The sequence below is a fragment of the Rissa tridactyla genome, chromosome 1 (genome assembly GCF_028500815.1).
Source record: "Rissa tridactyla isolate bRisTri1 chromosome 1, bRisTri1.patW.cur.20221130, whole genome shotgun sequence".
NCBI classification, from domain to species: domain Eukaryota; kingdom Metazoa; phylum Chordata; class Aves; order Charadriiformes; family Laridae; genus Rissa; species Rissa tridactyla.
In genome coordinates, this window is record NC_071466.1 from 166833499 (window position 1) to 166859829 (window position 26331).

Sequence of the window (26331 nt, forward strand, 5' to 3'; positions counted from 1 at the left end):
ATGGAGTTGTGGGTTACCCAAGTGTGGAGTGGCAACAAGATTGGTGGGTAAATCTGTGTCTGGAAGCTGGGTCCTGAACTTCAGCTAAAGGCAAAATGGAAAGTCAGGATCTAATTCTGACAATTGACTTGGTTTTCTGCACTCACACACACACAGAAGTGCAGATGTGTGGTGGCACACCTAGCAATCAAGAAACATTTGTGTGACAGCGTGGTCTTATCCTTGTTGCCCCACATGGACAAATAGCGAAGTCCGACTGCAGAGCCATGGCTTCCAGCTTCCTGTCCTCCAGCTTCCCTCTTGGCCACGTGAATTCAGAATGTTAGAACTAAAGCCAGTGGGGAAAAATGAAATTTGATGCTGCCCACAGCATAATATGGTACAGGTTTGTTGCCCAGGAAGGTTGAGGGCCATGACTATGCCAGTAAGATCTCTTCACAGTCCTATCTTCTTTTCTATGGGTTGTATGTAGCATGAAGAGTGCTTTATGTAGGGTATGTGCACCAGAATGGCTGTTACCTAACAGAAGGCTGCCTGGCGAAGAACAGAGAATATGCAGTAAAGAAGAGAAGGGGAGAAATTTAGCTCTGCATTCAGGAGGAGAAATAGTGCTTTACAAGGAAGCTACAGCAGGGTTGGCTGAAGCCGACCTGAGAACACAGACAGCCACATATTAATACTGGAAGATAACTGTTCAAATTCTAATGAAAATCAATGAAATTCTCATAAAATTGCATACAATACAGCTTTAGATAACTGAATGGATCACATTAACAGGGACAACTACAGGCTGAGTTTGAGGAATACCCAGGAAATGGGTAAAGGTGTACAGGGTGTGAGAAAAGGAAAGTGTGAAGACTGAGAAAATCAGGCAAGAAAATTGTTAGTTCTCTTCAGTGATGATTTCCTAGTTTTTTAGACATTGTACTACATTCAATGTTTCTCGCGTTAATTCTTAACACAACTTACCAGGGGTTCTTAAATCTAGTATTGTTTCTCTGGAAGCTACAGATAAATATGGGTGGGAGGCTGACATTTATACTTTTGACACCTATTTGATTCTTCCCTCCACTATCGTCACAGATGCTGAAATTATTGAAACTACTATAGCATGTTCATGTCCTTAGAGTAGCTAGAATGTTATTATTGCTTTGTGAAGTGATAGGAATGAAAGCTCCAAAAGTTAAGATATGTAGATATGATTTTCTTTAGCACAGAAAAAAATAATAATCTCAACCCAGTCACTACAGAGTTAATATTTTTTTAAATAAACAGAATATCAGAATCCTCAAAAATGGACACAAGGAAATATTTGTACCCAAATACTATCAGGCTGCCTGAAAAAATGGATTTAGTGCATAATGGAACAAGTGACTTTCTGATATTAAAAACCGCAGAAAAAAAATCTGGCTGTTCTTTTGCTGATGACTTTCTGAGACTATTTCAACATGAAAAAGATACAACAGCAACAAAATACCCTCAAGACTTGTGCTTCAGAGACAATGAATTCAGTTGGACTCTTTCCATTGACTTTTACAGATTCTAAATCAGGCCTCTGATGATGTTTTTTTTTATAGGTACAATTCATAAATTATTTTTTATTTTCACATGAGACTTGAGCAATTGATACCACAAAACCAAGACTAAGTTCTACTACTCTAAAAACTTCCTCCAAACTACTGTCTTGAAGATGAGGTTAAGTCACCAGTGGACTGGTAATTTTGTCATAAACAGCTCGGATTAAAAAAAACCAAATGAAACTCACCAAAACTGAAAAGAACCATCTAATAAACCAAATATACAGAAGGAAACTATGATTCTGACACACACAAAAAAATTTGAGAAATGGAGGAAATTTTTTAATAACAGCCTGTAAATTTAGTGATGGCTATTAAAAAGGAGGTTTACAGGCATTTTCCAGCACATTGTAGTTTAAGCCATACTAGATATGGCAGACACAGTAACATGACTTGTGGAGATGCTGTTTCACAAGTGAGCACTATCTTCATCTAAATTTGATTTCTTATGTGTTACATGTTTTTACAAAGAAACACAAAAAACTCCCATATAGTTATCACAATACAGATGTTTTAAGAATATTTTCTACTCAGTATCTTGTAATGTTATTTTATCAGCTTTGTCAACAGAAGATCTAACCAAAATACATCTGTGAGGTTCAGATATTTTCAGAAGAAAGATAATAATGCTAAATTATTAACATGGAAATCCATTTCTCTTGGGTTTGCTCATGTTAAGTGTTCACAAATGAAAGGACTAAGAAAGCCTGAGAAAAACAAGATTGGAAAGAGAAGAACAAATACAGATAGAGGAGTAATTGAATGAAATGTCACATCTGCTTAATCTAAGGAGAGACTAGCTAATCAAAATACCTGAAAAAAATATCAAGAGTATCATCTTAGTTACAAAAATACTTTAGTGAATGGAATCTCCTAAACTCTCCTTGTTAGATTACTATTTAGACACTGTATCTTTCAGCTTCTAAATGTTTCATTGAGAGGAGAGCAGCATTCTTCTGTTGTAATTGACTTTCGAGGCTTGGCTCATTAAATGGTTTGGAGAAGTAAACTCAATTTCACATTATGGGAACATGCAAACAAAAATCAATGTAACATTGCTCCCCCTGGAAATTTAAATAAGATGACTATTGACATGAGCAATCTGCTAGAAAGATGTTTAGATGATGAAGAAAGAAAAACAGAGAAATCAAGGGGACAGACAATGAGAGAAAACACTTTGCAAACACAAAAATAGAATAAATGTTTGGAATATACCTGCAGCACCAGTGCCCATAGAGTTATCACCATATTATGACTGCCAGGTCACCAACATTCAAATAAATTGTTTATTTCAAACTGATTTCTTAAGGAGGACTATCCATAGCAAAATAGATTTTCTTCGGGTCAGTAATAACATTCTTGCTGGTCTTCAGAGCAGTGCAAACGCAGTGTGACCAAAGATTTATCAGAATCAGAGAATTACGGACTTATAAAGTTGGAAAGGGCCACTGGGAGTCATCTGGGCTAACGCTCTAGCTAAAGCAGGGCCAACTTAGATCAGGTTGCTCACAGGCTTGTCCCACTGAGTCCTGAATATGTCCACAGGCAGAGATTTCACAGCCTCTCGGCGATTCGCTTACTGAAATTGGCTGGAGAAAAAAGTATTTTCTATGGAAGAACTGTACTCTTCTCCAGAGAAATGTTGGTTGAAAACTACAAGTTTCTGGATAAGAAAATTCATGAAAATTTAAAATGTTCAGTGCAAAACAGTTATAAAACAACTTGTGTCTTACAAGAACTCTTTATAAATTATTATTCTGATTAAGAAGCACTAGCAAGGTGCGGTTAGTTTAATTGAACCCTTGTCTTCAACACAGGTTTGTACAGTAGAATTCAGATCACCAGAGTCTGGATTACAGATAGTCAATATACAATGAGTTTCAGTGTTCAGTGCCATTAATCTACTATTTTTCACAATCTGTAATTTTTCCGTCCTTCTTCGTTCCACTCCCCGACACCCTTCTACAGCTGGAAATCATATTCTGTAATTCCTGAAAATATTCAATCAGTAGTTGATAATCACAAATCTCTATAGCTCATATCTCTGTATCAGAGATATTCACTAATTTCCAAACTTTCGGGCTTCACTGAAAAATCACTTTAGTACCATATAATTGCTGCCAATCCTAGAATACAGGCAGTACCATAGGCCCACATGTTATAAACTTGCCCTTCTGGCAAGACGACCTTTCTCTTTTACCGTTAAGTTTATACAGATGTTGTATTTCCCAAGGAAAACAAACCAACCACAAACAAGTTTAAAAACAAAGCTTGGTATTCTTCTCCAGTATCACTAGGTAAGAAGTGGCAGAGACTAACGTACGGGCCATTTATGTAACTCCAAAAGCATAAACACCTGCTTTGGTGAGTTACAGTCATCAGCTAGGCCAAGGAAAACTTGTAAAGGGCAGGTTCTTATTATCTTTCTGAAAGTGGGCACAGAGTGGTGTTAACCGCTGTTTAATTTAAGTACCAGCTACTAAACTCACATGTACTCCTGCAGGCATTCTAACTCCTTTTGATGCAGGATTGAAATATATATATTCACTATTGACCTGACTCTGCTTGTTCTGAAGATATCATTGTTAGTCTGAATGGAAGCAAAGTTGTGCTGACATTGAACGTCTCTTGAAAAGCCTACATTTTGCTGTATTTGCAGGCTGTCTTCCAGGATCAAGGCTGGAGGTTAGTATCTTTTGTCAAATACCCTCTTGAACATTCTCCTCCAACCAAGACTTTTTTTGGTTCATTATCAATAATATTGCCAAGTCATTTTAAGACAAAAAAACCTGTAGGACTTGCCTTAATACAAGCATTTTTTGAGTATAAAAGTTAAGAAAGTTGAGAAAAGATATTCACAGCATATAACCTTGAGGAAGGATAAAATTACAGTGTCTCCAATCGAATGGTGTAATTGTTTATTTGCCTTGAGGCTACTAGACAGGCAACTGCAAAAAAACCAATGCTCTCATTTATGTATGCATATCAATAGGGAAAAGAAATCAGGATTTACCATTAAGGTGTTTTCCCTATCATTATTTAAGAGAAAAATACTCAAGACCGAGGCTCTCCTCACCTTTTAAAACCTTCCTCGTAAAAGGAGATAAATAAGATTTTGAAACAGATCCAGCAACCAGAATTAAACCCTGCCTACCTTAGCAAGACCCTGGCAAGGCAAGTTAAAAACCCAGAATGGGAACAGTTCTTTAACTGTTGGCAAATGTAGCTTATTTCTGTTGAGACCATAATGCGTGAAAATCCAAAAATAAGAGAAAATCAGCATCCTTCCTCTAGTAACAATTTTCTCTATAATCAAGCTCCGTATGATGTCTGAGTGCAGAGTATTAAACAGTAACTGCTACAGGTTCCACTGTTTTTGAGAATTACTCTGTTAACAGCACAGATTGATTTCCATGTGGAATGAATTAAGTGGAAATACAAAACCCAGAAAATTTTGGTTGATTAAACCATTCTTCCTTTGCAAAACAAAAGTGTAAATTCCAAAGGGTCATTCCATAGAAATGAAAAAGCAGCAGTAATATGCTGCTAATACTTTTCAAAACTGCATACATTACCACTGGGTAATTATTTAGATACTGTCAATATATGTCCGGTTTCAGGGAAAATATTACATACTGACAAGCATTAACCGCCATGTTCATGGATCAGGGGAATCTAGTAAATAATAGTGCCAATATCTTTCACGTATATACTTTCAATCAAAGTACAGGTTTAGCAAAAAAGAGGAATATACTGCTCACATTTTAATTAGGATTTTAAGAAGCTTTTGACTTACAAGAAACTGTAGGGCAAAAGCAGTAAGAATGAAAATAAGAGTGAAGCAAGAAAGCCCTAATGAATAAATAGGAAGCTGCTAATAAAACAATTTTGACATGAGAGGACACTGACATATAAAATATAGAATAACTTGATATAAGGAGATGGAGTCACATGATTACAATTCAAAATTATTTTTATATGAAATCTCATGACAAAATTTGATGATGGGGTAAAGCCTTATTTTTACTTTGAAAAATACTTCCAGAGGTTCAGCTCTAGTGGAGTTAGTAATGCAGGCAGGTGGCTGCCTATTGCCAGCATTCAGGCAATGTGTCATCTAATCCAACTCAGAGCAGGTGTCATTGTTACAGTGCTTAATTTCTGGCAGCAGTCGACAGGATCTCAATGCTAGAACAGAGTTAGTAACAAGGGGAAATGTTTGCAAATGTCCTTTCATGTAGACAAAAATGTGTGAGTGGGAGGGCAGCTTAAAGAACAGGGTGGGTTACTTGAGTTGATGTAAAATGCAAATACTATCTCATTGCTCAAGTTTACTGTGCAATGATGAGCTCACAATCTGTAATAGAGAGATACAAATTCCTTTGAGATAAGAAACAACATGAGAAAAGATGTCTTTAATTCTAATTAATGTTATCTGAATCCACAGGATGGATCTCACAGCAAGGTAACTTAGGTGTAGTAAACCTACCACAGAAACAATATCCTCTGACTTGGACCCCACTTCCTAGAGAAAAGGATTAGAAATACCTGCAGCATGAACATCTTAATGGAAGAGGTTGATCTGACCGTGAGATGATAAAAGATTTCTTGATAATCCCCTTAGCAAATACTGAATGGATACAGGTTTGACCCATCTGGGTAAGATTTCTGTAGATAATCATAAGAATTTCGTCTGACAAACAAACAGCATGCATCTTTTAATTCCTCTGGACTGGAAAATTACTATAAACATGTGAAATTAATTATTCACACATTTGAAAATGCAGATAGCTAAAACCTGTGGGCAGAATAATCTGCTTTTTCTTATGAATATGTTATTTGACATTAAGTCTCTTTACATCAGTTACATACTCCAATTTTAGATTAAGAATGTTAATATTTTATACAGTGATGGTAGAGATCATCAAACCTTTTTGACTCTACTATTGGCCAAAAATGATCTCTTATGTACAATATTTTACTTTTGGCACCACAAGCCATTAAAAATACATCATACAATGGAACTACATTTTATCAGGCAGCTTCCTTTGTGACTTATCCCAAGTGTAAAATATAAAACCAATATTTTTCCAATACAGATTTATGTCTCATTAATAATTTTTTGAAGTAGGAAATACTTACATTTAATGAATTGTCTATTAAATATTCATGTTTGCTTTTAGAGGCTTATTGGAGAAACATTGCTTTGGCAAAGAAAAAGGCAATTTATTTTTTGTCCAACAGTTAATTTCACAAACTTAATAATCAATCAAACACACAAAACATGCAGGCAGGGTTATTATAGCTTTTGCATACAAATAACCTAGAGGAACTGAACAAGCTGCTTATCATAGCATCATAGAATAATAGAGGTTGGAAGGGACATCTGGAGGTCATCCAGTTCAAATACCTCCTCAAAGCAGGGACAACTGGAGTGGTTTTTGAGGTTTTTAATATCTCTGTGGAAGGAGACCTCACAACCTCTGTGGGCACCACAGCGTCTCTGGACAGAAAGGCCACCACTGACCTCCCATGTGGAGCATTTGGAGTAGCCCAGGTTCTGAGCACCTGCCCATGCTCCAGCAAGATGAAGGTATTCCGTTGTTTGACTCCCTCTTCAGAGTCTTGTTTCTCAGGTCATACAATGAGACAAGAAATACCTACATGGCTACCAACCTAGACTCCAAAGTCTTCACAGTCAACACTTTCCAGGATGCAGTGAACTGTCCTGTAGCTCTCTGTTACAGTCTGTATACCTCTGTATTTGACAGTGTAATGCAAAATTCTTTCTAAAGAGAGGCACCAGTGAACTCAACAAGACCACGGCTGAGGAAGAGCCTACTCCAAATGACACTATCAGGAGAGAGGCTTTAGCTCAGTCCACATGGCACAATGAAGCCCCAAGTTCTTCAAGTCAGCTACGTAACCACAATGTGAGGAATTACAGGCAGAGATGTCAGCCCTGTCTGTAGAGGGAGTAGTGGGGTTAGTGCACATGCATTTTAGCATGGCTGATTAGGTCGGGTCTTGTCCTGTGCCAGTGCGACTATAATACCTGCTAAGTCACTTGGCAACACCTGGTGGGGTCTCTGCATCATTTCCTGGTTGTGCAAGACACACATGTGCCTCTGCTCTACAGGAAAGGGAAAGTCACAGCAGACCAATCTGACAGCACCTTCTCAGATTTGAGGCAGGTCCCCATTTTGGAGGAAAGGAAAGGCACCAAATAACATGCATGACCCAGTTAAATGAAGGGGGAAAATGCATGTGAAGAATCTGAATCACTCACAACTCTACCAGTTATAGTTCCCCATAAACTCCGATAGTCTGGGCGACTCAAATACCTGTTCCCTTGACTCACTTCTCAGTTTTCCATGCTTTACTTATCTTACTGCTAGGATAATGGAATTGGAAAGAGTTTGAAGAGCCATCTTCTGATAATTCATTTCACGTTGTTCAACTCTGTGCTGCAAAACTCTTCTGCCTGGCTCATTTGAAGGCAGAGGCATGAGCAAGCCATTTTCCCTTTCCTCTTGCCTATTGTACAAACAATTGCTATATTCCTTTAATAAGATGACCACAGTGAATTTCTAAGCAACTGCCCTCTGTAGTTTTACTAAAGGTATTCAAGTGATCTGATGCATTGAAAGGGTGTAAACAGCAATTCTACAAGGGAAGTTGCCTTGGAAGTCTGCCGAAGCATGTGGTAGAGCGGCCATCTCTCCAGATACACCACCATTACTACCTGAAAGGGAAGTGCTTTCCAAAGAAAGATATGATGGTGAGACGAGAATAGGTTTGATTACCACTGTTCAGCCCACAATTCAGATTAATATAATTAGGTAGATTTACCTTTTTCTAAATCCCAAAGCATGCTCAGACTTTGTAAAACTTTGCACAAAATATTAAATATGCAAAACAACAAGAGAGAAAGACAAATAATGTGCTAGCTTCACCAACTCACAATTTCAGTTTCATCATTAAAAGGAATGTTACAGTCCAGCACAGAGAGAAAATTCCAAATAATTGATGGTCTACATGATTTTTCATCTGTCTCCACTCAGCTAAGCTCAAAGTAATTTGATTTCTGTATATAACTAGATCACCCGATGTTGAAAAAATACACACCAGAAACAGAAGTTTCTTAAGCAAAGGTAGCATAATTAGAATTTAACTGAAGACAAGATGAAATACAGTATCTCTAAACTAAGAAGGGAGAATACTGGATCCTTTGTGCATCTCTGTACAAATCCCTTCATTTGCTAGGTATGCTTTAAATGAAACAAGGGCAATATATCACAAGGGCAAATTATGATTTTGGTTTGGACTGCTCTAATTTGTTGTGATAAAGGAACATCCACACATGGCACAATGTACTGACAAGGCAGACACCTAAACACAAGCTCCACTATGGATCAATTATTGCTGTTCCCAATGTGCCTATTGACATAAGGCGCTGGATGAAAACACCTCCTGTATGACACAGAAGAGAAAAGCAGCACCAGATGGAGCTCAATATTTTAATGGTTCAGATAAATGTGACAGAGGACAAAGATGATTTGCTCTCCTAGTTCAGAGCTCTTATATGAAGATTTAATGGAGGAGCTACAGAAAACAAGCAATTCTTCTTTTGCTTGAAAGCCAACAACACTATCACATGAGGTAACAATAGCTGTGATCTGATTTCATATGTTGCAAAGTGATGATACTAATCCTAAAATTGTTTGCTGAATGATATTGAATTTTGAGATCCCTATGATACTGTGAAACAAGGCCACGAGTAACACGTACACTGGCAAAGAATCCTCCTCTCCAAATTCACTTGCACTGTGGAACCTGCTGTAATGAAGATCTTTGCTTAATAGACAATATTATCTTTCCCTAGAAATGAAGAAATACTACTTCTTTTTCAGAAGTCCCCAGCTAGCAAAAGGCAGATTGTTCATTTTAGGAAACTGCAAAAATCTTTGTTACCTATTGACACAAATAACACTACATATAAACATTTCTAGAATTTTTTATTTTGCCTACTTTCCCCACAGGGGGCTGTGCCTCTGAGAGCTGCAGCAGAGAGCTCACAGTCCAAAGGCGAAACAGCAGTTCCCAAAGTGTTTTTTAGCTCTGTAGTACTATTCAAACACTTTTATTCTATGTAAAACTTTGGAGTGGAATTGAAATTCTCAGACTATCATACCTCTGGAAGTAGCATCCTTACAGCAATCTGTTCCATTCACTTATATGGGGAAGTGTAAAAATGCAACATGAAAATAAAAATAAGATAAAATCTCACTTCACTTAATAATCCCAGTTTTTCTAACACTTTGTAGATGCACTACTATAGACTTTCTCTTCTATTATGGAGATTTCCTGACAGGAAAATTATACTTTCATTAGATGATTTTTGAAAAAAAAATCTATATGGCTCATACATCAAGGGCTCTATAGCTAATATTTCCATCCTTTTGTTGAAAGGAATTTGCTTAAAACCAAAACAGTTTGGGCCCAATGAATATTAGAAAAGATTTTTTTAAATGGTGGGAAATTCCATTAGTGTTACATCACTAGACAATGGGAAAAAATTATCCAAATTGCAGAACACTTTCTCAACAAACCACCACTTAGGGAATTATAATTGTTCATACACTGCAGGCTGTAGTTTCTGTCAAATACTTAAAATATAACACCTAGCATGTCCAAGAAACGTAGTGTAAAAATGTGCTTTGCATCATTTGATACAACGTTACCGAGTCACTATGGTTACTTCTGCTGTACAAACACACATACACCCTCATGCATAATCTCTTTCAAATATCAGAACAGAGTGGTGACTTGGCTAGGGAAGAAACGGTATTAAAATTGTATGGCACATACCTATCTACGTTCTTTTTACTAGCTCCTGAAAGCTTTGCAACTGAATTATTATCATCACAGTAACACAACTGGTGAATTTCGTTCATAAAATAATGTCATTGCCCTACTGTCCACAGTTGCCATATTAACTTTCAAAGTGGAAAGAAAAATTAAAAAAAAAACCAGAACAACTGATTTCTGCAGCATAATATTTTAAAGAAGCTCCCCCTCCATCTTTCTTAAATATACCTACAGATACACAACTGACAAACTTCTCCCACTGGTATATTTGTTTCCTTCTCCAGAATCCCACCTCTCTGTCTTCTTTGCTTGTCTCCTCCACGTCAGTCAATGTCGCTTTTCTCTTCCCAGGATTCCTCACACAACCACGGAAGCAACTAGTCCTACCTGTCACTCTCTGACTGTATATGATGTATGATGGAGGCATTTCCAGTGTCAGACCTCTGCCAGTGACAACTTCTGGAGCACAACAAATTACAGATATCTGTATTTTTTCAAACTTCAATTTGAGAAAGTTAAAGGAAGTCATCTTAACCTTTGAAATGAAGGATCCTTGTATAAAATAAACGTATATAAAATTCCACAGACTACCAGGGGAAGAAGAATGTGGGAATTCTTGATTTGCCCAGATGGTATTTAAGCACAAAGTGGGAGCAAAATGAAAGTTTTTAAAACATTTTTGTTTCTGGCAGCATTTAAGTGAAGGACCCATCTAGCACGAATGCCATCTCTCCTTTAAAACATGAAAAGTTAACAGGAAAATACCAAAATACTAATAAGGGAAGAGCTCTGGATAACAACTGAGCAACGACCACCACTGTGCATGTTTGGTGGAAAGTGCAGTGACAGCAACACTGACAAGAAAATAAAAAGTCTAATGTTGGAAATGTCACCAAGTGCCTACAGTGATGAACTTATTGCAGCGTATGAAATTTTTTAATGTATAATGAAGAACAAACAAAAAAGGGGAGAAAAAAAATCACACTCTGCTTAGGGAAATGGCTTCTCTCACATGACACTCTAGGTCTGACAAACGTGCTATGGTAGCACAGAAAGCAGAGATAGTGAGGGGGCTGAAAAGTAAAAAATGCAGCAAACGTGAACACACTGTTAGGATCAAGAAGAGAAGTTAGCAACAGAAGTTAGAGTTGGGTAAGGGGCATGAAGAGGAAAAAAATATCAAATTAAGAGCATTTAGGGCTTAAATTCCCTAGTCCTTTATTTTGTATAGCTATTCACCAGAGGGTAAAGTCCAGCCTGAGTAAGAAATATATGGATCAATTAAAGAAAGATCAGCGCAGGACCATAAGAATGATCAAGAGTTTTAGGAAACTTGACCCAGAGGAAAGAATTGAAAGAGCCGGGGTGATCCAAAATACAGAAGAAAATGTGAAGCCAGACAACACAGTAACATTTTAAAAATAAGTAACAAGTACTTGTTAATAGGAAGGGAATGATCTCTCCATGTTACTTCTGAATGAGGCAAGAAATAACAGGATTAAATTGTAGCAAAGGAGATTTATGTCAGATACTTAAAAAAAAAAAAATCAAGCTGAACAATACTGAAGCATTAGAGTGATCTGGCAAGGGAGGCTTCTGGCATTTAGAAAAAGGTTGGTTAAGGAATTGGTAGTGTGTAGTTGGCCTGCCCTTGGAGCTTTGGAAGGGACTCCTAGCCTCTTGCGACCCCCACACCCTCCCCGTCTCCTCTATTATGATTTGTTAGAGAATCGAGTATTTGTAAAACATTATGAAATCAAACCTCCCTTATTTGGCACAGCTCATCTTCACTCTGGCCGAGAAGATGTGATATTACAAGATCCAGAAAACAGAGTATTTCATCTTGAGAGACAACACACTAGGCAAAATAAGCATAGCACAACCCAAGTACTAGAAAAAGAGAACGGGAATTCAGAGAGAAAATAATGGTGTCACTTCTTTTTTAAAAGCCACAGATCTGGAAGAGTGGTCCTATGTTTAGGACCATGTGTTCCCTTCGTTAAAGACATACACTTAACTTAGAACAATTCAATTTACAAGAGGCTAGGTACTCAAGAGAAAGGCAATGGACCAGATCAGTCCTTTTGGGTATTGGTAACAGTTTGTTGACAGTGCTCTGGGGCTTTACTGATAGAGTTAACGAGAATGTCTGTCAGACATTTAGAGAGGCGCGTGTGCACTTTTTAGAAAATACAAATTCTAGGTATTCAAGAAAACCTGAAACACATTCATGTTCCCACTGCAAATCTGACCGTGACAATCTCTGAAAGCGGGATAAGAAATGTAAGTGCAAGTAATCCATTCACTTCCAAGTATATCGCTGACAAGATCTGAACTAAATTGTGGACCTAGCACTGTGTCCCAGGCTGTTGATCTAATTTTACTCTCCTGTAATCACAGGAAGAAAATGCCTGTGCGGTGAACCTGACTGCAAAGGCTGCTGTCAGCTCATTTCTGCACCGGGAACCTAGTGACTAGTTTAGGAAATGAGGTTTTCTTTTATGTTACACGGTATCTGATGGAAAATATCTTTGACGCCTTATAGATAGTCTATGAAATAAATTAAGAACAGAATCAGCAAATAAAAACTGTTGTTAGGTAGGCAGAGTTAGTCCTATATGAAAATTTCAGCAATAACCTGTGATGCCATTTAGGAAAGAAATGCATTTTGGTTCAACACCAACCTGAATAAATGATATGAAAATGAAGTAAATTGAACAAGATTTCTAAAAATATGTAGGTAAGCACATGAAAAATTTCAATTTGATTTAAGCTTAAATATTGTCGACACAAAATAGCATGTTTTGGTGTATTACTGGATTATGTAACCACTTCTAAACATTTTCTCTTTTTTTTTTTTCTTTCTGTTTTCTCTTTTGTAAAGCTAAGCCTTTTTTATCAACTAGCACAGCATTTTAATATCAGGCATTTAATTTTGAATCTGTTTAAATGAAATGTTTTCACATTTTCAAGATGTTTCTCTCTTTCTTCAGCTAAAACTTTGCTGAGTCTGATCTACACTAATGACTATTAATTCCTTGCCTTTCTCCTTCCCTGCTTTCTGTTAAGTCATCCTCTATAAATACAAAAGATTTGCTTCAAGATGTTAAAGGCTAGTGTATTTCTAAGAAGAATTTACACTCAGATTTTTATAGGGGGAGTTATACAGTGGGAAGGGGCCTTTTCTTACTTGTCTGCTGGGATTTAATGCAGATATGACTCCACATCCTGATACTAGCTAGCTTCCTCTTAATGCTTTCTGACCATCATCTTTCTCACCCTCTTTCCCCAAACTCCTATGTGCTCACCTTCCCCATGCCATTTTTACATTGTGCCTTTTGGCTGGAATAATGCATTAGTAAGACACAGGAATTCTGTTTCCTTTCACAACAGAGACAAAAAAACAGGCCAAGATGGAAACGTAAATTGGCATGGCAAGCACTCATCAGTTCACAGTCAAAACAGCAAAGAACAGAAGATGTCAAATAACGGAAAATCTGCAGAAGCGTTAATCTATTCCATAGCTTGCGGTTTTTAGAATTGAACTTTACAATTGTCACACAATTCTGTTAGCTGTTTGCTTTACACTCCACCAGTATGGGGCTGATCCTGCAATCCACAGATCTACTCATGTAAATCCATAGATATCACTTGGGCACAGGACAAACAAAAACGCTTATCTTTAATAGTTTATAGATATAGTGTGTGCCAAATATCTGACCCAATTTCCTCTGCTGGACACTGGCAGGCTGCTATATTTGTATCAAAACACTGGCACTATCATGGCTCTGAGCCCACTGGTCCTGAGAAGTTGCCTGAAGGCTTATTCCCAAGGAGCAGACATCACAGGTATGATTCAGGGCAACTATGTTTAGGTGTCTGCAGTGGAGAGGAACAGGCACCTTCAAGGTACAATTCATTTGTTCTATTTTCCTCAGATTGATGAACTGCTGCCCAGAAGGACTTGTTCCTCCCCATCCACATATCTACGTTGCAAACACCTACAGTCAATAAGATGGCTGTCTTCCCTCTTGGCACTCTGCAGTACAGCCACCTTATTTTCCCTGGACTCTTGTTACCTTCCTCACCACCCACCCCAACTTCTGCAGTAGCGTAGACACTTTACTTCCTACAACTGCACCTTCATGGGTGGTTCTGTTTCACTGCTTAGTTGTCTGGGACACATCACAGTGACAGCAAGTGATGTGCAAGACAGCAAGAACATTTTAGAGGACCTTGGCTGCCCTCCATTTCCTCCATCCCACCTTATTCACTCTGCCCACAGAGAACACATAGGGAAATACAGATCTGTAAATAACAAAGCCTCCCACTAGTGTGCTCTGCACTTTAAAAGGCCTCTTGATTTTGGTCAGTACGTCCTGTATTTTATTACTTGAATTCTTCTCTCCTGTGAATTTCTGAAGCTAACGATAAAATCCATAAATGTGCACAAGACTGTTGACCCAGGATGTTCTACACAACACAGCTTCCATCCACTAAACTGCTGTTTCAGGACATTTGTTTAATCCAATCCTGTCTCAGAAAGCCACAGTTTCCAATGGCAACAGCGCTCACAGTACAAACTCAAGAACTCTGGAGATGAAGGGCCAGGCTGTAGTCTGCACTGAACTGCAGTTACAGAAGAGAAAAGCCATGGCCATCCCAACCTAGCATTGGTGACAGTTCTTCTTCAGGAAGATAACCTTCAGACATACCTTCCCCATCAGCACTCCTATGGTGATAGGAAGCCTGAGCGTCCCCAGATTTCCCCAAAAATGAGGTAACAGATCAGATTATTAACTTATAAGACACAGAAAAGCACAGCAGTCTAGGTATGGAAAGACAAGTTTCTGAGTGGAGAACATCACATAAGGAGAAACAACTCTTGAGTTATTGGAATTTCTGGAGGTTAGGCTAAGGAATATCACAACTGAGTGTAACGTCTGCCTTTCATTTAAGATAAATAGAAAATGTATCTGGGCTCCTTTATGGAAGGGAAAGGCTAAAAAAAAACCCCAAACATTAAAAATTAATAGGTGTATCCACATGGAAAAAGGCACATGAAAGTCCTGAGCAACATAGTCTTGATCTCATAGCTGACCCTGTTTTGAGCAGGAGATTGGACTACAGACCTCCTGAGGTCTTTTCCAACCCAAATTGTCATTATCCTATGATTGTATAAAAAGGGCAGGGAAAGAGCCAGTCCTCTGGACTAGGCAAGAGTGCTTTCTGATTTGCTAACAAACTTCAGAGATTGTGATCTCACTACCTACCTAACCAATGTGCATACACTGGAAGGAAAAAAATTCTAAGGAAATGGATCCGGTGAAGAAAAGGATCCTTTATAGATCTCCTTTAGAGAGAGATCCTAAATGAACTCCTTTGTAGAGAGACCCTTTTGGCCTTGAGCCAGTTGACAAGTGCTCAGCATTGTGAGCCAATAAAGTACCTTTCATGTGATTCTTCCAGTCTCCACAGAAACTTTATACATTCCTTTTTAACAAACTGGATTGCAACAAAGAAAAAAAAAATCCTTTTGTTTTTCACTGCCTAGTCAAAATAATGTGAAGGATCCTGAACTGGAGCATGCTTGGTGTTTCCTGGTGAAGGGGCTTTCAGACCTAATCTGTATGCTCAAGAAGAATAACTCGAGAAGTGCTAAATCCTCTTCAAACCATCAAATTGAAGTCTATATCCAAAATTATCTTATTTGCCTGCATTACAAATAAGTTAGAAAAAGTAATGCATGTAAACATGTCTGAATAGCTTTCTCCTAAAAGTGGATAAATTCTTTATAGCTTCTATTCCAAAGAAATGAAAAATTACATTACAGAACTTTATTTTTATTGATGTTTGGTAATTGAGTAAATCAGATTTGCACAATTAGTGGAATCATGAGGGTGTTATAAGTGTCTCATTTAAATGGCCATTTTAAAGGGAATGACCTGAATAAAAGAGGTTTTAGTAGATTGATTGGAAAGACTTCATGCAATTTTCCTCACCAAAAAAAAAAAAAGAAAAAAAAGAAGAAAAGAGAAGAATGATAAAAGTGGAGAAAAATATCTTCATTGGAATTTAGCAACTATCAGTCAAGCAAATAAGCTTGTTGATACATGTCTTTCAAAAAACAATTTCTACTTCTGAAACTAAGAGAATTAAACTAAAAACGTGAAAAGAATACACTAAAATTTGATGGATGGGTTGTAACACCTTATTATGGGAGATGATTTTCCAACCAATTTAATTTTAAAACCTGATACCTAAATTCAAACCCTTAAATTTGTACATAAGGAAATAGCGTAAACTCAATGTTAGGTATGTTATTACAGACACAGAAAGACACAGGAAAACTATATACTTCTACTTCTTATATATAGAAGTACTTGAATGTGAAAATCCTTGAATACTCTGCCATTATTACTAGACTACAATGGCAGTTTTTCAAAACATGACATTTATAGACTAACCTGAAAGGAGAAGGTCAAATAAACACATTGGAAATGAGGAAATATCTTCAAATCTACCAGTCATTAAAAATAACATTAATTTTGCATATTGCAAGAGAAAGTATAGAGTCATCATTTCCAGATTTACGTGTCTCCATTTTCTTCTTCTCCTACCCATATCTTCACTGTGGAGGTTTTTTTCATTATGGAAAGATTTGAATTTTAAAAAGGTATAAGAGATGGTTGTTAAAAAAAGTAAGCACAAAGTTCTTATAGTAGTGCTTGACAGTGGATACTTCAGAAAGGAGAGTCACTTAATTGTTATAAACAGTAAGATCTATTTGAGTCTATTAACAGAAATAACAACAAGCTGTATCTAAGAGAAGTACCAAATACTGTACCATGAAGTCCTCCAAGAAGAAAGAAAAGGGTCGTTACACTGTTTTGCCTAAAAGGCACTTTTAGAGACTCTTTTTAAAAGCTTTCATGTAAGAATACAACAGATATTTGTGCAGAGAAGAGCGTTTTGTAAACCAGATAAGACTTTAAACAGGGGGCTATGACTAATTGGCTGACAGAAGTTTCAGTTGATGTGGCTATCTCAGGAACATTTTTCCCTCAGGTCAGGCTTTATTAAACTCCATTTACAACATCACTTCATTACCACTCAAACAGCAAAAAATAAATACGTAAAGATGCAGTGGATAATGCCACGTTTAATTTGGGCCCAGAGAGCCATAAACTGAAACGTCTTTTTCAATAAAGTCTGAGTATTGAGGTAATTTGACTGGATATATTTGTGAAGCTCTCACTACAATTAAAACACAGTTAATCCGAGGCACGCAGCGCCAATGCTCCACTTGCTCTATGACCGAATTAACCTGGTATAACAAAGAAAGTAATCGGACAACTAGATAGTCTGGAGACCTTGTGCCAAGAGCAGATGAGAAAGGGAATTGTCCTTTCCAGATTCATGCTTCCCTCCTGGTAGTACTTCCAGGGAGGGCAGCCCCACACCACTTCATGCTGCAGGGTAAGATGCAAATGTCCCTCTAGACGAAGAAGGCACTGCAGCCATTTGAAATCATCACTATTCGTTCAGAAGCGTAATGCTGTAAATACAATGCTGTCTTTTCAAAACAAGTTCACCACCAAAATCATCAATGCGACATGAGAACGTAAAACGTACTGCTGGTGTTTCTGTATACTCTGTCTTTCTGTTCCCTACAGACAGGTCTAGATTTCTGCTCATTAAGCCAGTACCATCAGGGAGCGTTGCAGCAAACCGGTCATGTCACCTTTGGGCAATGAAATCTCTCACTGTGCATTAAGTGATTGTAGCCTTGTGCATTGCGCTTGTTCCCGATGCCACTGGCAGGCAAACAACATCTCAAAAATAATTGCAGTTTAAGACCAATTATTGTAAAGGGAAAGGTGACTTTTAACATATAGGGGGCAACTCATATGTAACCTTCGTCATTTTTTTTTAATCTATTGCCTGTCTGTTTTTTCCTGTGAGCCTGGTGTCCTTCAAAAGAATTTTGATACTCTGATTTGTGAAGACTGATGACAGGAAACTCCTTGACAAAAAAAAATCCTACTCAATATTCCTGAAGGAAAAGAAGTATCTCAGGAGCCTTTTTATCCCTTTTCAGTTATCTACGTATTTTCTATATTACCTCCATACTGCATGAAAAAGCCATACTTTCTTCAAATGTAGAAAATTTTTTTTGGCAACTGTTTCTTAGTCTACTAGCTTTACAAAGTCCTGTTAAAGGCTGGAATTTCTCAACTTGGAAACATATTCATTTCTGGGCTCCCTCAGATAATCAGGAAAGTTACTTTTAAAAACTGCACACTGAAGTTTGAGTTCAGATTCTATCCATCCAGACTTCCATGTACCTCCTCAAATTTCTCTTCTAAATTGCCATTGCCCTGTACAATGAATGTAGTATCTGAAATGTAAAACCTTTTCCCTCAGAAGCCCAGCCAGCTGGAAACTCCTCTTATGTTTAGTCACAATGCTTTTTGGTACAGAGCACTCTCTGGAAAAGGACATTGTTCTGTTTGTACCTATACATTTTTCTCTAAAACACTGCTGAAAAGAAACTCCACTTGCTATTTGCATTAGATAATGAACTAACAATAAATTTTTGTAAGACCAGTCTGTTTTTAACTTGCTCTGGCTGAATTTGGATTAAATGAACATCCCAATGTTTCAAATTAAATAGTTGGAAGCACTTTCACTTATAATGCATGTGGTGGGCTTGCATTTCAGCCTGGTTCCCTTTTTTCAGGCATAGTTTATGTCACTTTGATGTCTCCATCCATGATTTGTGGATGCAATCAGACACAGTGCCTAAACATTAAATAACAAACTGCACCTGCTAATAATGGCATATTATGCTGTTTGTGAAACCACAGCTCCTGCGGGCTGCATAATTTGTATTGTAAGTTCATTAGCTGTAGATATTTACATATTGAATAACAGGATCAGGAAAGTGAGAGACTGAAACAACTTACTAGAGTGCATGAAAGCCACTGAATGCTTGATATTAGTTACAGTAGCAGATTAACACTGAACGACATCTGTGGTGGGTTGACCCTGGCTGGACACCAGGTGCCCACCAAAGCCGCTCTATCACTGTCTCTCCTCAGCTGGACAGGGGAGAGAAAATAAAACGAAAGGCATGTGGGTCAGCATAAGGACGCTCACCAATTACTGTCATGGGCAAAACAGATTCAATTCAGGGAAATTAATTTAATTTATTGTTCATCAAATCAGAGTAGGGTAATGAGAAACAAAACCAAATCTTAAAAAGACCTTCCCTCCCACCTCCTCCCCCTGAGCGGTGCAGAGGGACGGGGAATGGGGGTTGTGGTCAGTTCGTCACATGTTGTTTCTGCCACTCATTCCTCCTCACTCTCTTCCCCTGCTCCAGGGTGGGGTCTCTCCACGAGAGACAGTCCTCCATGAACTTCACCAGTCTGAGTCCTTCCCACGGGCTGCAGCTCTTCACGGACTGCTCCAGCGTGGGTCCTTCCCACGGGGTGCAGTCCTTCAGGAACAGACTGCTCCAGTGTGGGTCCCCCACAGGGTCACAAGTCCTGCCAGAAAACCTGCTCCAGTGTGGGGTCCTCTCTCCACAGGTTCATAGGTCCTTCCAGGAGCCTGCTCCAGTGTGGGCTTCCCATAGGGTCACAGCCTGCTTTGGGCACATACAGCTGCTTTAGTGTGGGGTCCTCCATGGGCTGCAGGTGGATATCTGCTCCACTGTTAACCTCCATGGGCTGCAGGGGGACAGCCTGCCTCACCATGGTCTTCACCACGGGCTGCAGGGGAATCTCTGCTCTGGTGCCTGAAGCACCTCCTCCCCCCCCTCCTTCTTCACTGACCTTGGCGTCTGCAGAGTTGTTTCTTCACATATTCTTACTCCTCTCTTCTGGCTGCTGTTCCACAGCAGTTTTTTTGCCATTCTTGAATATGTTATCACAGAGGTGCTACCACTCTTGCTGATGTGCTTGGCTTTGGCCAGTGGCAGGTCCATCTTGGAGCTGGCTGGCATTTGCTCTATTGGACACAGGCGAAGCTTCTAGCAGCTTTTCACAGAAGTCACCCCTGTAGTTCCCCAGCTACCAAAATCCTACTATGCAAACCAAATACAACATCTGGTCTTCTCCAATGGCCAAGAAGGCCTAGTTTTGTCCAAATGCCAGTTTGTCCTAAAGGGAAGCCTGTTAGCCATCGGTGACATCCTCCATGTGGCCTCCATGGCATCCTGCCATGCCTGCACAGTATGGATGATCATCACACCCACAGTCATCCTGGTGCTTCCTAGCACATATCGCACACAGTACATGCTCACAGATATCCTTCTCTCTGTAAAAAAAAAGCTGAGGACAGCAGATGTAATTTTGATGGTGGAAGCTTTCCCTAGCCACTCTTTTCTCTAGCGGATAGGGGGTTTTGGTATGTGCAGAGTAAACTCAGCATGACAGGGAAAGGATATGAGCACCAAAGGAAACCTAGCAGTCAGGGAAAGGTTCCCCAGCTGACCTGCAGCTTGCTCCTGGCCATCACACAAACTCTCTTGGCAAGCTGCACGTAGTTAGTGGGCCATAGGCTGAGCACTCTGGTATAAACTGTATGCCTGGTTGATTAAATTAACATCTATAGCAGCAATAAATTACAAACAAGTTATTGTTCTTTCAATAACTGAATAAAGTGAAGTCATAACTGGAAAAGAAACTTACAGTCAGCTCCAAAGGCACTGAGATTTTATTGTGCACTGCTTCTCAGAGAACCAAATTACATAAGCTAAGTTTATAAAACACCTTTGCTCACTCAGATCTGCAAATGCCACTTGGGGTCTGGAAGTCAGCTTAATTCTTTTCTGCCCATGATTCACAATCAGCAATAACGTTTATGTAACAGGAGTCTCATGAACAATTGCAGTGATGACGCACAAACCAGAAAAAAGATCAGTCTCACATAAGTGTTTTGGCTCTGCAGTAATAACAGCAGCAACAAAAAGTAGAAGATGTCATTTTTGCCAGAAAGAAAGATGATAATATTTGATATGCTCAGGAGCAATAGCTGTTGATTATAACACCTCTTTCACATCATCACTTTCTGAGCACAACTATATTTGAAGCTTCAGTCTTTGAAGTTCTTGGTTTTTTCATACTCATTCTTTATTTCTAACTTTTACCTCACTTTGACATGGTCATAAGTCTATTTTGGTTTTACACTCAGGAATGAGCCAAGAGTCACGGAGACACTGTATCGTGTGCTCTTTCTGTCATCTGCAATTTCTCTCAACATTCATCATTTTAAACCAGGCTCCAAGTTGCTGCTAAATATAAGTCTCTGACTGAATAAATGTTTCTAGCCTCTGAAGTCCTGTCCCATTTGGGCAAAGTTACAGCCACATTAAGAGGAACTGCTTTGTAGAACTCCTACTACCTTGCCATGAACCTATCTACATCTGCTGGCAAACTTGAAAAGCCATGAAATAATAGTATCCTGTAATTATATTGCATCAACTACTGAAAAGGATCTCTAAACATAACTTTCAGACTCGGATTAACATAACTTTCAGACTCAGATTATACCTGCCAGTAGATATTTTTTCATACAACAAAAGTGAAGTTTATACTGTGCTTTTCTTCCCTGACTTTTTGGATTTTCTCCAGAGAACACCTATTGTATATTTCTACCGCCTATTGTATACACCAGCTGCATACCAGCTGCCAGATGTTGCACCAGAAATGTCAGCTGCTGCTTGAGGCAGGGAGTGAACGCAATTAGAGATGCCCTGGTGACAGCTTGACACTTATGGTGGCAATGTTTAAATTTTTAATCGGGCATGTAATACAAAAAACACACCATTTGGATTGTCCCGAAGAGTGGACCAGTACACTACGCTCACATCTTCTTTTATCTGGGACATACAAAGATCAATGTGCAGGCAGAAGACCAAATGGATTGACTGCTTTTTGTAAAATAACTGAAACTAGTTCCTGAAACGTATTCCGCATCCAGTAGCTGTGAGGAGACCTGCCTTTTAAGGCAGGAAGAAATGCTATTGCTTTAAAGCACTTCATTGCTTTTATACTGAAACGTTAGCATACATTAACATGCAATATATATGTGATTAGTTATGTGATTAGTTACCCTTTACTATATTTCTATCAGTTTTTATAGGCATGTCAAATGCCTTTTCAAATAAACTGTACCAAATCAATTTACAAATTATACATTAAAAACTCTGGAACACAATACTTAAGCAAAATGTATCAAGTACATTTAGTAGTAGAACTACTCTGTATGAATTAGTTTACTGCAGTCACGAGAAGAAAAAAAAACACCAAAAAACAAGGCAGCTTCAAACTAAATGCAGTCTATTCCTAGGGCTATGTGACCAGATCCTACCCAACAGAAGATTCATTTTGGATACACAGTATTTACTTAAACATAAAATTACCTCCTCCTCCTCTTTTACAAATTACAAATCCAAGGGTGGTCCGTGTTTGTTCATCCAGCATAGATTTCTTTGAACTACCTTACCTCTATCTTGCATTTGCAGTGCATTACAGTCCCACTTAAATAGGTTGTAAGTGAACAAGTTATGTACGTTAGCTACTCCATGCTGGCTACCTCTGTGCATGCTCTATTAGTGTAGTATAATTTAAAGTACCACCTTACTGAAAGATGTCTGTAATACTGTATCCCTGTACCAGCACAGCGCAGTTACTCTTTACAGCAACTTAACAGGGATTAAAATACATTAATTGAAGCTGCAGGAATAATTTCTGATTAAGGAATTTAGATGAAGTTTGGCCAAGAGGTTGAATTTATAAATCTTTATTCTTGTGAAAAATACTGTGGGCCCAATGTAATTCTGACTCCTCTTTCTCTCTTGGAAAGATCAGTTTTCCAGAAAAATGCTGGGTTTTCACTGTCCCAGAGGGATGAACACTATATTTGAAATGACAGACACTATCTGGTTTTTCTCTTTACAGAAAAGCGATCATAAATTATATTTTTCTGAGTGTCAGTGGGCTGATCTTAATCTCAGGTTTATCTTGTATTTGGATAAATATGAAACATACCCTCAGAATGTGGACAGTAGTACCCTGTCTCCTCTTGACCATTTGCCAGTCAGCTCCAGAAGGTCTGAGTCTTGTGTAGTATTTACAGAAGGTATCAGTGCCTACAAACTGGCAATGCTATTGGTACCCCATCTCTGATAAGAACTTGCTCCATTTGGAGACTCCCCTCTCCGTTTCACCCAATAAATACGTCTGTTTCAAAGAGTATTAAAAAATGAAAATAGTTGGGTCATCAAGAATCCCAAACCCAGGATATCATAGTTATTTATCTCACTTGTGAGACATTGTAAAAAAGGATAAATCAATATAGGAAATTTTATATCTGGCTGAAAAGAAAATACAGTCTCTTTTCCTGGAGCGACCTATATTTTCAATTAACTTACCTAGAGCTTCTATGCATATGGTCGCATGTGTTGGATGTGACCCATGTTGGACTCGGACAACACACTCATCCTACCCAGACCCATTATACACTAAAAAGCTGGGAGAAGGGTCGGGAAATTATTTATGCCGTTCCACTCAATTAGCATTTCCTCTCAGAGCTCTGTTTTCCATACCTTCACTAAATCAATGATCCCTTGGTCTGTGATGCCCTCTTTGTTTACTACCAGATATACAGAGCACTAAACCTGGCAGACTTCCATGGGTGTGGTATAGCTGAAGAATGCAAGTGTGAATTTGTTGGGGAATCTCTGCAAAATGTTATTACCTTTTTGTAGAGTCAGAAACATATACCTGTTCAGACTTTCCTCAGCTACATGAACTTGACATTGTGCCTGAACATATCTCAACATTATGAATCCATTTCAAATTCATTTTCTCATTTCATGCTGTTAAGTAAACACTTTGCTCCCTGCATTTACCACTCCCTGGGTGTTTTGCTGTGCTACACTTGTCAGCGAGCTACTGCAGTGCATTTTTCTCTCTCTGCAGCGTTCCTGAGGAATATGGTTTTGAAACTGCAGTGTGAACAGCTCTGTTACGTTTTCATCTCTGCCACTGATTTCACATTAAAAAAACAGGACTAAAACAATCGAATGTCAATATATGAACAGCCAGTAGTCGAAAGAGAATGAACCAACAACGACACAAAATTCATGGAAGGTAAAAAGTTTCTTTCAGTCCAGTGGTCACGGTCTGTGCCTCTGTGTAAGTTCTGTGGCCAAAGCCACAGACAATTCTCTCATTTTATCTGGGAACAAACTTTCCCCAGTGGAAGCAATATATTATAGAATCATAGAATGGTTTGGGTTTGAAGAGAACTTAAAGATCACCTAGTTCCAACCCCCCTGCCATGGGCAGGGACACCTCCCACTAGACCCGGTTGCTCAAAGTCCCATGCAACCTGGCCTTGAACACTTCCAGGGATATTATTCATATTATATACGAACATTGTTCATATTATATATGAAGAACTAGAAAACAGACCTGCTGTTAAAATATTGCAGAATTGAAACTCAGAATGATGCATAGTCTCACCAAAAGCAGAAGTAAAAATAATGAGAAATAATCTAGGTGTTAACCAATCACACAGCTTAGTGTAAACCTAAGTGTTATGCAGCACAGTTGTTACTCTGCAGGGAGGGGGAAGGAGCGTACCAAGAATGTACTTATTTCCTTCAGGATTATAATTCAATTTGGAAACTAAAGTGATCATAAAATATACACGCTAGGTCTTAATTTTAGGTCAGAGTCCTATGTTAAAAAGATTGCTACCCTGGATTTTAAAAACATTAGCCTGAGTCATGTAACGCAACCTCATTTTGATCATTCTGAGCTTAGAAAATGTACAATTACTGATGCTAGCGAGAAGTCACACCAAGGTCAAATGATATTAATAGGAAATAAAACTGCATGTCAGTAGCATAATAGAAGCTGAAATGAATAATCAAATGGGCAGAACATTCATGCAGCCTAGGCAGCAAAGTCCAAATGAACGGGCTTGAAAGCCACAAGAAGACTCTATAGTAAGCACTTAAATCATCAGTTTGAAAAAGTTTTCTGTGCAGAATGTTGCAATAAGTTTCATAATACTTAAAATATAAAGTGATTTCATAGCTTTCACCGCTGACCTTAACGCAGTAATAAGTCTGCAAAAATCACAAAGTAAGAAAAGATTGGTTCAAAACCATTAGGCAAATGTATCAATGGGGAGTATTCATTCCACGTTCATTTTCTACATTGCCACATGTACCAGGAATTCCGTGAAATAAAGGGAGATAATATACAGCACCTACATAATTGACCAAAGCCTGTGACCTGAAAATTCCTCTAGTGTTTCTATCAGTAGCAGCATGACAACGCATATTACCATGAGTGTGAGTCGATAAAGCACAAGTAAAGTTAAATATTCAGCAATATCTATTCTGCATGGAAGTGAGACTTAGGCCCTGTTTAAGCACAGATATGAAAGTTTAAGAAAGAACATAGCCTAGGCAAGAGAGATGGTCTCTTTAAGCCTCTATCCTGCTACCTATCACATCAATACATTCTTAGACACTTTACATACATTTTTATACTGTTCTCCAGAAAAGAGTTAGGACATTGTGTTGGAAATAATGTTGATATAAAAAATTTATATCTACTGTCCAATTATTCCAATGTTTAGGATTAAGATAGAAGGAGAGACTTTAGGTTGTTTTCAAACTACCAAAATGCCACTCGAGTCCATATACCTAAGCTGACAGGAAAAGGAAGGCAGGGGTCTGGTTAGGTCTCTGGAAAGATGTCATGGTTTCAGCTGCGATAGAGTTAACTGTCTTACTAGCAGCTGGTATAGTGCTATGTTTTGGATTTAGGATGAGAATAATGTTGATAAAACA

At 38.4% G+C, this 26331-nt stretch overlaps 1 protein-coding gene across 1 annotated transcript in view; it reads right to left on the minus strand.

Annotated features, from left to right (window-relative positions):
* Positions 1–26331, minus strand: part of ANO4 (anoctamin 4) — a 114199-nt gene that overhangs the window by 78537 nt on the left and 9331 nt on the right. The window lies entirely within an intron of this gene.